At 39.7% G+C, this 13,768-nt stretch overlaps 1 protein-coding gene across 1 annotated transcript in view; it reads right to left on the bottom strand.

The window, feature by feature from the left end:
- Positions 1-13,768, bottom strand: part of LDB2 (LIM domain binding 2) — a 106,403-nt gene that overhangs the window by 70,306 nt on the left and 22,329 nt on the right. The window lies entirely within an intron of this gene.

The raw sequence follows: 13,768 nt of genomic DNA, 5'->3' as shown, positions 1-13,768 counted from the left end.
CCCTGCATTTTACTTATAATCTCATCTGAGCCTTGGTGGTTCAGTGGTTAGAATGCAGTACTGCAGACTACTTCTGCTGACTGCCGGCTGACTGCAATTTGGCAGTTCGAATCTCACCAGGCTCAAGGTTGACTCAGCCTTCCATCCTTCTGAGGTTGGTAAAATGAGGACCCAGATTGTTGGGACAATATGCTGACTCTGTAAAACCACTTAGAGAGGGCTGTAAAACACTGTGAAATGGTATTTACTGTAAGTCTAAGTGCTATTGCTATTGCATATCAAACAAATATTTTTAAAGAATAATTGTACATTAAATGATCAAATGTAGGTATGCAATAAATTCCATCTCCAGTTTATTATTTGTGCTTCACCTTGTCAGGCAACTCTTGAGCAAGACTTTCAGTACATTAAAAAAGAAGATAGATTTTCACTCTTTTTTGTTCGAACATGAGCCCTGCTCATGAATGTGATGTTATTTTCTATTTTCAACACAGCAAAAGTTCAGGCTGTCAAGTTAGTGAAATATTGATTCACGTGAGGCTATTAAAGAATGCTTAAGATAAATACCATGGACCTCAACTGCCATACTTATCATGCTAAAATAAATGCCACATTGCAGTGACACTTCAAACAGGGTGTAATATCTAGAAATATTACCCTAGAACAGGCAATAATCCTCTATTTCTGTAAATGTTGGCATCCAGTCTCACTTCCCAAGAACGATACACCCAGAACACAGATCTCAGAATCATAAGCCGTTGGGTCAGGTAGAAGTAAGAAACAGGCTTTGCAGATACATTAATAAATCCTTCCTTCCTTCCTTCCTTCCTTCCTTCCTTCCTTCCTTCCTTCCTTCCTTCCTTCCTTCCTTCCTTCTATATGAGGGAGAACCAATAAGATATATAATGCATTCACTGAATTAGTGTTAGTTTACAGCACACTATCCTATGCACGTTTGTTGCCTATGTGTATGTGATAGAGTGAAATAACAACATACATGTTATCATACAAATTAGCTAATTTGTTTCAATTGAGCAATAGAATAGAATAGAATAGAATAGAATTTTATTATTTGTATGCCACCCTTCTCCAGGAGGACTCAGGGCGGCGAACAATTCAAAAAGGGGAAAAGGGGAACATAAAAACGAAATACAAATAATAAAAATAGGCAACAGTCGCACAACCATACATGTCGAGAGGGGAGGGAACTCATCACCCCCAGGCCTGCCGGCAAAGCCAGGTTTTAACGGCTTTTTGGAAGGCCTGGAGAGAGGTGAGGGTCCGAATCCCTGCGGGGAGTTCATTCCAGAGGGCCGGAGCTGCCACAGAGAAGGCCCTCCCCCGGGTAATAGCCAGATGGCATTGGCTGGTAGATGGCACCCGGAGGAGGCCAACCCTGTGAGATCTAATGGGTCTGTGGGAGGTAATTGGCAGCAGGCGGTCTCTCAAGTACAATGACATCTACATAGTGTCTACCGGACATCTGTCCTTTTCTATCACAAAATGTAGTTGAAATATTTCTTTTCAAATCAAGTTTAAGTTACCCTTAACTCTTGTGAGTTTACCCTTGACATTCAAAACAAGGGAAGAACTATGTAAACTAGTTAACAAATATTGAGATATACTGGTTTTTTTTTACAAAATTGTGATTATTCTGTATATTAATATATATTTTAACCTAATGTTTTCAGCAAGTAAATAGCATAAAATTCTTCTTGAATTCCTTTGAAAAGAAAATCAATCATTGAATTACCTATTTATTCATTGCCCGCATTTGTACCCTGCCAATCAGAGACTTTTAATGGATTACATAGAACATAAAACTAAATAAAGCATTTTAAAGTGACCAACTATTGAAATCCCAAATTCCTACACATTATGATTTGAGGAACACCTTATATATTATATACATCTAAATTATCAATGGGTTGGGTTGAACAATTGCTTGATTTCGGCCCATTTCATGTGTTTATTGCTTTTATTTACAACTCAACATTCTAGGTCAGAGGTTTTTCTGTAGACCAGAGGGCAGTGTGGTATGTATAGTGTTTGTATATGTGTGCGTGTTTGTGTGTGCTTGTGTATGTGTGTGTGCAATCGAAAGTGATATATATTCCCAATTAAAATGATACATACTATATTTGCCACAGAATGAAATTGTATGTATAACTCCCTCCCTCCAAAGTATAACAATAAGACAAAAATATGATTTTCAAAATTCCCCATTTTTAAGAGAAAGAGTTGAGGTTGCCCTAGTCATCCTTAACTCAAGCACTGACAGGTTACCTGGGATTTTTTTGGCAGAGTAATTATTTTCCAATTCAACAATAATGAGATATTTCCATGGCAACCCTTCTTTCACATTGCATTAATGCTCTCCAACACTGAAATAATGGACAAAAAATAATACTTAGAAAAGTACTTTAAAGATATATTTAATGCATGGGACAAAGGAATGAAAAATACAGAAGGAATTTCACAGAAGAGGACTTACCTGTGACCATTAAAAACTAACTAGATATTTTTTTAAAATTCCATTTTAATTTTCCTTATTGTTTTCCACCAAAACCTATATTCAAATAAAAGAGAATTTTTTTAAAAAGATTGTAGATTTCATTGTTGCCATTTTCTTGAATATATGGAAGCTAGGAGATATAAGCTTCTGTTAAGTTCTCTTCTCTAAGTTATAGATTCCTGTGACATTCCCCAAATTTTACTCTTTGACATCAAATATTAAGATGGAACCTTTTGGCCATAGTCAAACTCTTACCATAGACTTTTAAATAAGGGTGTGACTTTGTAGGCACATTAAATCAGCAGTCAGGGGGCCAGAGCAAAAAAGATGAAGCTCCAGGTCATTTCTGCTTCTGCACATGAAACCGCCAAATTGGATTTGGTTAATAATCCTGATTGCTCTGGCTCAGTTTTAGATCCGAGGTGGCGCAGTGGTTAGAGTGCAATACTGCAGGCCACTTCAGCTGACTGCTATCTGCAGTTCAGCGGTTCAAATCTCACTGGCTCAAGGTTGACTCAGCCTTCCATCCTTCCGAGGTGGGTGAAATGAGGACCCAGACTGTGGGGGTGATATGCTGACTCTGTAAACCGCTTAGAGAGGGCTGAAAGCCCTATGAAGCGGTATTATAAGTCTAACTGCTATTGCTATATCCCTTTCAGACATTGCATTTGCATAGCACTAGAGACTGCTGGGAAGAGCTGCTCACTGTAAGTTCAGGAGGACTGAGACGAAGTCCAGTGGACCAAGATAGGCACCTAGGAGCTGAGATACTGGTTGCATCTGCATTGCATTTGTATACCACCAGAGACTGCTGGGAAGAGCTGTTCAATGTGAGTTCAGGAAGACTGAGAGGACCAAGGTCATTAGGCCCATTAGGCACGCAAATCATATAACTGGAAATCAACCTTGGTAAGTTCTTCTGTGATTGCAATTTTATTTTAGAATGTCTGGCCTAGTTCAATGCAACACTTGTTTTGCAGCTGTCTTTCATGGTACTCTTTAAAATTTGGATATTGTCCTATCTGTAAGCAAATTGCTAGTCTACTTGGACAGGTTGCTTATCTAGAGTCTTTCGTCGGTGCTTTCCAGGCAGAAATTAGATGTCCAATTTAGCCATTCTGTTCTTTTGAGCTGCTCCACTATCAGCCCCCTCTACCAAAATGATCCTGCAGGAGAAGAGCAATAAGGACAACTGTGTGATTTGGCAGGGTGATACCTGTGAGCCATAAACACAAACTTTCGGTGTATCCTTGCATAACAGATACAGTGCCCTTGCTGAATAGGGAAACCAAGGTGGCAGATGATGATGATAACTGTCAGCTGTTCATCTTCCCTTTTTTGAAGCTTGCTAACAACTGTCATAACCAAGTGGGGGGGGGGGCTTTTGGGAAGGGAAGCATGCTGGAGGTGTAAATGGGAAATTGGGAAGTATGAACGCTAACAGGAACTAAAGTGAGCCATCTGCCAAGCCTTAAGGATGCCAGCCCTGGGAAAGGAATTTACACCAGTGCCTGAAGCACCAAGTTCCCAAAACATCAGAACAAGACCTAATTGGACTGCTCTCCCAGAGGGAGAGGTTTTAAACACTGGGGATTGCTTTCAATATATGATTTTCACATAGTTTTTCTTCAGAGCTTGCCTCATCCATGCTGCACTCAGCATCTCTAGTAAAAGTATCATTTCTCTAAAACCTATGGAGTCAAGGGTCATTCTTTCCTAAGGACAAGCGTGGGTTGCTGCCAGTTTTACTACTGGTTCACAACCCGCTGCACACATGTGTGCTGTTCAATATAAATTGTTCTTCGTATATGTGCAGAACAATTTACAGTGAACTGCGCACACGCATTCACTGAAAAACAAATTGTGGCAGCCCAGCAGCAGCAAGGGAACCGGTTCAGGGGCATGGCAGGCCTGGATCACTGGTGGTTCTACGACCCAGGCCTGAATTCCACTACCAGTTCAGCTGGACCGGGCCGAACTAGGAGCAACCCACCTCTGCCTAGGGAGTAGCTGGGGCCAGTGACAATAACTCAACTTAGCAGTTGAGGACACTTGAGGAACTCTGGTATTATGTATTGGACGCTGTCCTTTATCTATAAATGGGGGGGGGGAGACACCTCTTCCAATTCAAGCTCTGAAAACTGCTTCTACATATATATCTATCTTCTACAAATGAACAATTACTTTAATTAAGCATTATGTAAATATGTTTATATAATGAATACTTTTTATTTTCTGTCCTGAATCCTCTTTAATTCCAGCTTGCTTACCGTATATACTCAAGTATAAGCCGAGTTTTTCAGCCCACTTTTTGGGCTGAAAAAAGCCGCCTCGGCTTATACTCGAGTCAGTGAAAAATTTGCCCGAAATGGAGGAGAAAAAGGGGCGGGGCCATGCCGCTGGGTGACGCTCGTGAATGGCCCGGCGCCCCTGTGAGTTTCACCTCCCTCTGTCTTAGTTTGCCGCGCAGCGCGCACCGCACCATCCCCCCTCCTCACGTTCTAATGTAATGCAGGGCTGTCTTACGATTCCCCTTCCTCCCCCTCCTGCCGCTCTGCAACGATGTCCCACCTCCTCCTTGTTATGGCAAGCAGCCACATAGCGATGTCCCACCTCCTCTGGTACAGTGATCCAATGATAGGAATCACTGTGCCGTGTGTCATAGGAGGCGGGACATCGCTCCCACGGCTGCACGGGACATCATCATCACAGCGGGACATCAGCATCATGAGGTGAGTGAAGTATTTCATTGAATACACCGCTAGTTTACTGTTTTTCTTTGAAATAAATATTCAAAAACATTATTGGTATCTATTTTTATTTTTGAAATTTACCGGTAGCTGCTGCATTTCCCACCCTAGGCTTATACTCGAGTCAATAACTTTTCCAGTTTTTTGTGGTAAAATTAGGTGCCTCGGCTTATATTCGGGTCGGCCTATACTCGAGTATATACGGTATATGTGAAATTAGTGCCATTTCTAGCTCCCTCCTATAAAGCATTCATTTTTTTAATTGAATAATTTTTATTTTCTGAAGCAAGCAAAGATGAGTTCCAAGTTGGTGCTTCAACAAAAATGCAACTTAATTAATAAATCAGTTGCAGAATGAGTCTTGGGCTCTATAAAGTAGATTTCTTGGCAAATCACAGGATAAGTATCATTAAATCAAAAGCATGTTGTTCCTCATGCCAAGCTGTTAAATTTTTCTGCTAGTTTAAACATATACTATTGAAGATGGCAGTGAAGCATCTTTGAGAATGAAAAAAGCTACCAAGGTTGTTAGGTGAAAGCAAAAGGTAAGGAATTTACAAATTGTAAATTACAATTTAGGCATTTCCAATTTAAATAAGGGATGAGTAAAGAGTGAGTGCAATGAGAGAAGATTCAGTTTATTTATCAGTAACATATCTCTTCTTTCTTCCTAATCATCAGTCACTCTTAGTTTTTAAAAATAATTTTATTAAAAGTTGTAATTACAATAGTAAAAGAAAGAAAAAGGAAAGAAAAAGATGAAAAAAGAAAAAATAGAAACAGAAAAGCTAAGAAAGAAACTTCCCATCTTCATCATGACAACTATTAACCATTTCATAATCTCTTTGTGTACTTCACAAGAACCAGGAAGAATGGGGACAACCAGTTGGCGCCATGGCGGCAATAGTCTGGAAATAGTGGAGCTCCATCGAGCTCCATGAAAACCGGCTGGTATCTGCTTGTCAGGAGACACTATAGGGTCAAAGCTGCCCTGGAGGGGTGGTAAAGAAAGGAGAGGTGCTTTGCCAACCATGAGGAAACAGCAATTTTGTCTGACATCAACTGGGAGACAAACTCTGAATCAAGTGGGAGATCAAACATGATCCTGACCAACCTAGTTGATAAGTTTGTCACCCAAAAAGTAGAGGAGGGAACAAGAGGAGGGAACACTGGATCTAATTCTTACTAATAGAGAAAAATGATAGAGGGGATTGCAATTGCAGGAGCCCTGGGGGAGAGTGATCATTCATATTAGAATTCAATACAATGCAGACAGAAGCAATAGAACATAATCAAACCAGTATCCTAGACTTTAAAAGAACTGATTTCAACAAACTTATAGAGAGTGTGGGAAGGATTCCATGAATGAGAATCTTAAAGGGGCCAACAACCCAAGAAGCTTGGGAAACTCGAAAAAGCCCAATACAATGCCACTGAAAAAGAAAAATAAGAAATCTAAAAAACCAGCATGGTTGGACAAAAACTCTCAGACAAACAGAAAGGCAAAAATGATGAGTATATAAAAAGAGGAAAGGCAATAGCAACTTATAACCTGAACCTGCAAAGTCAGAAAAGCTAGGCTCAAAATGAACTAAGACTTGCAATAAATGTTAAAAATTATTTTCAAAAATTATTCCAACATATAAACAATAAGAAAAAGGCAAGGAAACAATCAATCCACCAATGGGAGATCATGGCAAAGATGGGCAGCAGGAGGAATGCAGAGCTGCTTAATTCCTACTTTGCATCTGTCTTCACCCAAAAGAAAAAATACTCTAACATACCGAAAGCAGAAATGTAAAACTATTAATATAAATTAAAATAGGAAAGAAAATGTTAAGAGGAATACCTGTCCTCTCTAGACCTCCATGGTCCCTTCCAAGTCTGTTATTCTGTTATTCTCCTCCTCTAAATTAAGAGATACAGTATAAAGCTCTTCAGCCCATAATTTCTCTCTTAATTATAGCTAAATCCAATAATTAACATCTTCTGCAATTACATATCAGCAAAAAAATATCCAAAAGAAACCACAAAATAGTAGTATTAATTAACATATGCTAAATTCTGCATGCTACATCTCAACTCTTAACTTTAAGCAAATCCACATTTAGAAAGCATAAAGTGGCCCAGTATCTTAGTATGGACAAAATATTAAATTTTAACATGGCAAAGAGGAATAATTTATTCTTTTAAAAAATCCCTTACTTTAAGTGGAAAGATGATTAGATAAAAAGGTTACTTTAAATTTTGTCAGATTAGAATACATAAAGTAACCTGGGGGTGGGGGGAGGCTTCAACACCATGTTAATGATAAGAAAATCCAGTACGGAACATTTTCCTATTCCAGATGTCAGCAAATTCACATGTCCCATTCAAATAAATGTTGCATAAGGCATAAAATAGTCCCACTAACAGTATGAACAAAAAACTGAAATTTAACATAACAGAGAAGGGTATATTTTTCTTTAAAGAAAACAAGCTCACAAAAATTCCTTACTTTAAGTAAAAAAACATACAAAACAAATTTAACATGCAATTATCACTGTTAGGAAGAATAGCCACCACCAGAATGAATACACCGAGACTGTTGTACTTGTTCCAAAAATTCCAATAAAGCTAGAAAGGAAATATTTCAAGGAATTAAATAGAATGGTAACCAAATGTATATGGCAAAGCAGAAACGCAAGAATTAGGTTGAAATCAATGCAAGACTATCCATAGAAGAGGTTTTGGATTGCCCAACTGGGAACTATACTATCAAACAGCTGCATTTACCTGGCTATAAGAATGGATAACTCGAAGACATAGACTGTACTGGAGGGATTGTACTGGAGGGATACGACTTACAACTGGGTGGCATGCCTTTCTATGGTATGAGAAATATAAAGGACATAAATACTTTCAGGGACACTATATTAGAAATGCCCTATTCTCTATATGGGCAAAAATCAAGGAAAAACACTACTTGAAATACCAGTCTGGCTCTCCACAATGGGGGCACAAACATACCCAAATTTGATGGTCATGGGAAAAATTGTAAGACACAAAAAGATTTTAAATGAGAAGGGGAAATTGAAAAACAAACAGAAATTGAATAACCAAGGGATAAATTTAGCATGGTGGCCACATGCACAGATACAATCTAGATACCATAAAGATGCCAAAACATAAGGTTTTTATAAAGAATCAACAGAATTGGACTAAATTTTAACAGGACCAGAGGATAAACTGATTTTAAACTTCTATAATTATTTATTGACTATCAGAATGGAAGAGGAGCAAGTAAAAGAAACTATGATAGCATGGGCTAAACTTTTTGGGTATTCCATAGAATTGGACAAATGGCAAAAGTTGTGGGATAGAAACTATATAAACTGACATTGTCCATTGCATATAAAGAAAATGTATACAAAATGTTTTATAGATGGCACTTCCCACCAGCAAGATTAGCCAGAATGTTTAAGGATATGTGTGCTAAGTGCTGGAAGTGCAACCAAATCCTGGGCACATATTACCACATGTGGTGGACATGTTCAAAAGCAAAAAAAAAACACACCTGGCTAGAAAAAATGATAAAGGAACATATAGATCTAAAACTGGAAATATTCCTGTTGGGCATCATACCAGACAAATATAGTAAAGGAAACACATATTTAATAGTACACGTGTTAACAGCGGCCAGAATTGTGTTCACACAACATTGGAAGGGTGAGAAGATCCCCACAGAAGAAAAGATAATAACAAAAATTCAAGAAAGGGGGGGGGGGGAGAGAGAGCCAGGAAACTACAGACCAGTCAGTCTAAAACAGTGATGGCAAACCTTTTTTGGCTGCCGTGCCAAAAGCGGGGGGAGCACAGGGGGGAGGGGTTCGTGTGCCAGCATGCCACACCCATAATGCTATGAGTGTGCGTGCACACACACATGCACACGATCAGCAACACCCCCTGCTTTTGCTGTGGTTTTTTCGCCTTTCCGAGTTCCAGAGGCTTTCTAGGAGCCTGGGGAGGCAAAAACAACCTCCCCTGCCCCGCTTGGATGCCCTCCGGAGGCCTCAGCAGCTTCCCTGAAGCCTCCAGAGGGCAAAAGGCAGACCTATGGGGAACCCGGAAGTTTGGGAATGGTGACTTCCGGTTTGTCCGTATGGCCGAGATCGCAAAAACCAGCCCTATGAGCAAACTGGAAGTGACTTCCGGGTTCCCAGTAGGGCCGATTTTCGACCTCCGGAGCCTTCAGGGAAGCCTTGCATGCCCCTGACAAATGGCTCCACTTGCCACCTGTGGTACGCGTGCCATAGTTTCACGGGTCTATAACATCAAAACTCACATAGAGAAATTTTTGCTCTCTTATTCTGTCCAGCAGAAAGATAATGGTGGGGGTTTAACAGGATCAGAGGATAAACTGATTTTAAACTTCTATAATTATTTGTTGACTATTAGAACGGAAGAGGAGCAAGTAAAAGAAACTATGATAGCATGGGCTATCATACCCAGTAGCAAAAGCAGTGATTACAAGCGGATGCAGAAATGCAAAATAAATGCACCTGCCTTATAACTGGCCAACTTTAATGTTATCATCACTCCTACAATGTAGAAAGCACAAGGCACTGACTGTTTCTGTTAAAGACTCTGCAGTACTGAATAGATCTGCATTTTAAGAAAAACAAGTCCAGTTGCATCTGGAAAAAACATCTTTTGGACAAATAAATGGATTCTTTCTCTAGATCCAGGGTGACAAACTCGATTTCATTGAGGGCCACATCAAGGTTGTGTTTGGCCTCGGGGGGGCTGGGACGGGGTGTTGTGGTTGAATATCAAATCCATATTCCTCTGCATCCTTTTTGTATCTCTATTGTAGCTGTAAATATGGCCACCAGTCAATACATATTCCTTGTTCTTTTCGGTCCTGATTGTTTTTGAGTTCCCCTTGGCAATCTAAAATTTCATTATACCTAAACATTTTACCTATATCTAGTGTATTGGGGTAGATCATAGCCTCCATGGTGGATAGCCACCCAGGGATCTTCATATAGTGTTTTCTCTTTATATCTTCCCAAGTTTGTACCAATGCATCCCTTATTTTATGTCTGTAAAAATATGTGTTTTATTTCCCTTATCCCACAGAAAGACGTGCCACCCCTTTTCGAAATCATGTCCTTCCAATGTTAAGATTCTTTTATTTTTTAGGTTTATCAGATCTCTGATCCATGCTAATATGGATCCCTATGTAATAGAGATTCCACGCCGGGAGTCCAAAGCCACCTCTACCTTGACTATCCTGGCTAGGTTTTTTTTTTAAATTTTAAACACAAACAACACAAAACATAGATTAAACAAAAGAAACAGACACGAGAAAAAAATTCCATCATACAGGAGTTCCATGTCTATATATCTTTACATAGAGCCGAGGTGGCGCAGTGGTTAGGGTGCAGTACTGAAGGTCACTACAGATGACTGTTATCTGCAGTTCAGCGGTTCTAATCTCACCGGCTCAAGGTTAACTCAGCCTTCCATCCTTCCGAGGTAGGTGAAATGAGGACCCAGACTGTGGGGGCAATATGCTGACTCTGTAAACCGCTTAGAGAGGGCTGAAAGCCCTTTGAAGCGGTATATAAGTCTAACTGCTATTGCTATTGCTATTACAATTGGTGTTTTTCCCCCTATACATTCATGTCTCGCATTTGTGATCCCTTTGTTCTTTACTTATTTGTGAATGTTATTCCATGTTTATTTATACTTAGCTGTTTATATCATAATATCATTGTGCAAATATTGTACACTGTATACCTACTGTCGTTGGCTACTTAACTTTTCTACAACTTCATTATTTTATATATCCCTACTTCTTGTTTCTATCTTCTAACCATTTGTACCATTTGTTCCATGTTAAACAATATTCCGACTCCTCTTTTCCTTGTATTTCTTTCGTCAGTTTGTCCATCTCTGCACATTTTAAAAATTTTCTTATCACCTCATCTTCCTTTGGGATTGTCATTTTTCCAATTCTGGGCATATATTATTCTGGCTGCAGTTATAATATGAAGAATTAGATATTGTATTTCCCTATTGTATTTTTTTGTAAATATGCCCAGTAAGAATAACTCTGGTTTCCAATCAATATAATTTCCTGTTATATCTTCAAGAAATTTTTTAATTTTAGTCCAGCCGCACTTCTGTCATTTCAATATCCTCCTCCTTATTCAACTCCGAGTCCCTCTGCTCCATCTCTGCTTTACTTTCACTTTACTTTTGATCTCTTTGCGTCTCTCGTCTCTCTAGCCATTGTTTTGAAACATCGATTTCTTCCTCCAACCTCCATCTCTGATATCCATCTGCTCAATTCTCCCTCGCTGCCACAGTCCGCTGTAGCCCATGCCCTTCTCTCTTCTCTCCTGTCACTCAGGTTCACCAGGTCTCTTTTTCCATTCCTCCGCTCCTCTTTCCTCCAGTCTCTTCTCTTTTCAGTCTCTCTATCTCAAAATTCTATGTCCTCTCTCCTCTGTTCACTTTTTATGGTTAACTTCCGTATGCGGAGTCACTGCTCCTCTCGCTGGGTCGCCACCCGTTCTTCAGGGAAATCCCCCCAACTGGAGCTACCTTCTTAACCGAATAGCCGGGACTTACTTTTGCAGTCAATTGTCACTGTTGCAGCAACAACATTTGGGATTGTCAATCAAATAGTATGTCACAGTCTGTTAACGAAATCTTCTCTTTCTTAGTCTCTCTGGCTCGTCACAGCCTCGGGTCCGCCATAATGCAATGACAGACACTTTCGCGTTGAAATCAATGAGATTTCCTTCATTGCAGTGGGTAATTGCCTTTCACCTCACTGCCCTCCAGGCTTCCCCTCTATTCCTCTTGGCTCTCCAGGCTCACTGCGCCGCGAGGGGGTGTCCCCAAACACAAAATATTCGGGGTCTAGGAACACCGCTGTGACATCACAACCAGAAGTTCTCCTTTCTCTTGCTTTCTTTTCTTTATTTCTGCCCTCCCATTTCTCCTCCATTTCTCCCTTCCTATCTCCCTTTTTCTTCTCACTCCTCTCTTCCTCTCCCACATCTTTCTGTCTCCCCGTCCTCCCATTTGTATTCCCCTCCCCTTCCTTCTTTCCTTATTGACTGTTTTCTCCTGTAACTGGGAATATGTACTTTCTACCAATGCTCTTCATCTTGCAAAAGATTAGGTAAACAGCAACAGCTGGTATTGATTTATAAACAGCAGAGCCAGCTTGTGATTTTGGGTATTATTTTCCCAACACCCCAGCTTAATTATTTGCAGACAGTTATTCAGCCTACTGGATGGCACTCTGCCTTGTGCTTGGGGAAAGAAGTAGAACCATATTTCTTTAACACTTCCTGCCACACTCTGAAAAAGTGTGACATGAACGTCTAGTATAATTGTAATTTTCAAGGTCATGCACAGTTTTGGCTCAGAAAAGCAATTAATTTCAAAGCTCAGCATTTCAAATATGAAACCACACTTAATATTAAATGCTATCCTCTCACAGTCTGTAAACTCTTCCAAAAATTGCACTGCCAAGTATTTACATATTTATTAATTTTAAGATATTACATATTGCACCACATGCATATTATGGAGAATTATGGAGAAAGGAAAGAAAAATCACAGCAAAAGATCACTAAATTAATGAAATAAATATTTTAAACCGCCCCTTCCATTTTGCATAGTGGCTGCAGACGCATCCACATATATGAAAATCAGAGTAAACCATTCTTCATTAGAACAAATAAATATTTAGTAACAACATAGAGATTCAATTCAACATAGATACACTACCATAAAGGAATACTTTCTTTTAACCTCTGAAGAAGGACCAATTAATATCATCTCTTATTAATCTTGTGATTGTCAAAAGGTATAAATTTGGTTTCCAGGTTCTGTATTTTTCTGTCCACACCCTGGGAAATTTTTAGCATGATGCCAATATCTTATGCTTTAGGTTATGCTAAGAGCCGAGGTGGCGCAGTGGTTAAATGCAGCACTGCAGGCTACTTCAGCTGACTGTAGTTCTGCAGTTAGGCTGTTCAAATCTCACCGGCTCAGGGTTGACTCAGCCTTCCATCCTTCCGAGGTGGGTAAAATGAGGACCCGGATTGTTGTTGGGGGCAATATGCTGACTCTGTAAACCGCTTAGAGAGGGCTGAAAGCCCTATGAAGCGGTATATAAGTCTAACTGCTATTGCTATTATGCTGTTTTTAGCATTTTGAAGAAGCTGCAGTGATGTCACATGTGTAATGTTGTCGTGCAAATGATGTGAATGAAGGCACTTTGAATGATGAACACTATGAATTCCAGGGTTGCAACAACCATTTTGAATTATTTTTTATTTCCCCTGCATATCATTCAGCTTCATCTTTAATAGCAGTGTTCCAATATTTGAGGTGTTGCCACAGAGAGGAAGGGGTCAAGCTGTTTTCCAAGGCACCTGAAGACCAGTGAAGAAACAATGGATGACTACCATTATCAATGACAGGGAGAATTTCC

Source organism: Thamnophis sirtalis, unplaced genomic scaffold (genome assembly GCF_051295495.1).
Source record: "Thamnophis sirtalis isolate CommonGarterSnake01/CBP01778 unplaced genomic scaffold, rThaSir2_p1.2 scaffold_10, whole genome shotgun sequence".
NCBI classification, from domain to species: domain Eukaryota; kingdom Metazoa; phylum Chordata; class Lepidosauria; order Squamata; family Natricidae; genus Thamnophis; species Thamnophis sirtalis.
This window is presented reverse-complemented; position numbering and strand designations above follow the sequence as displayed.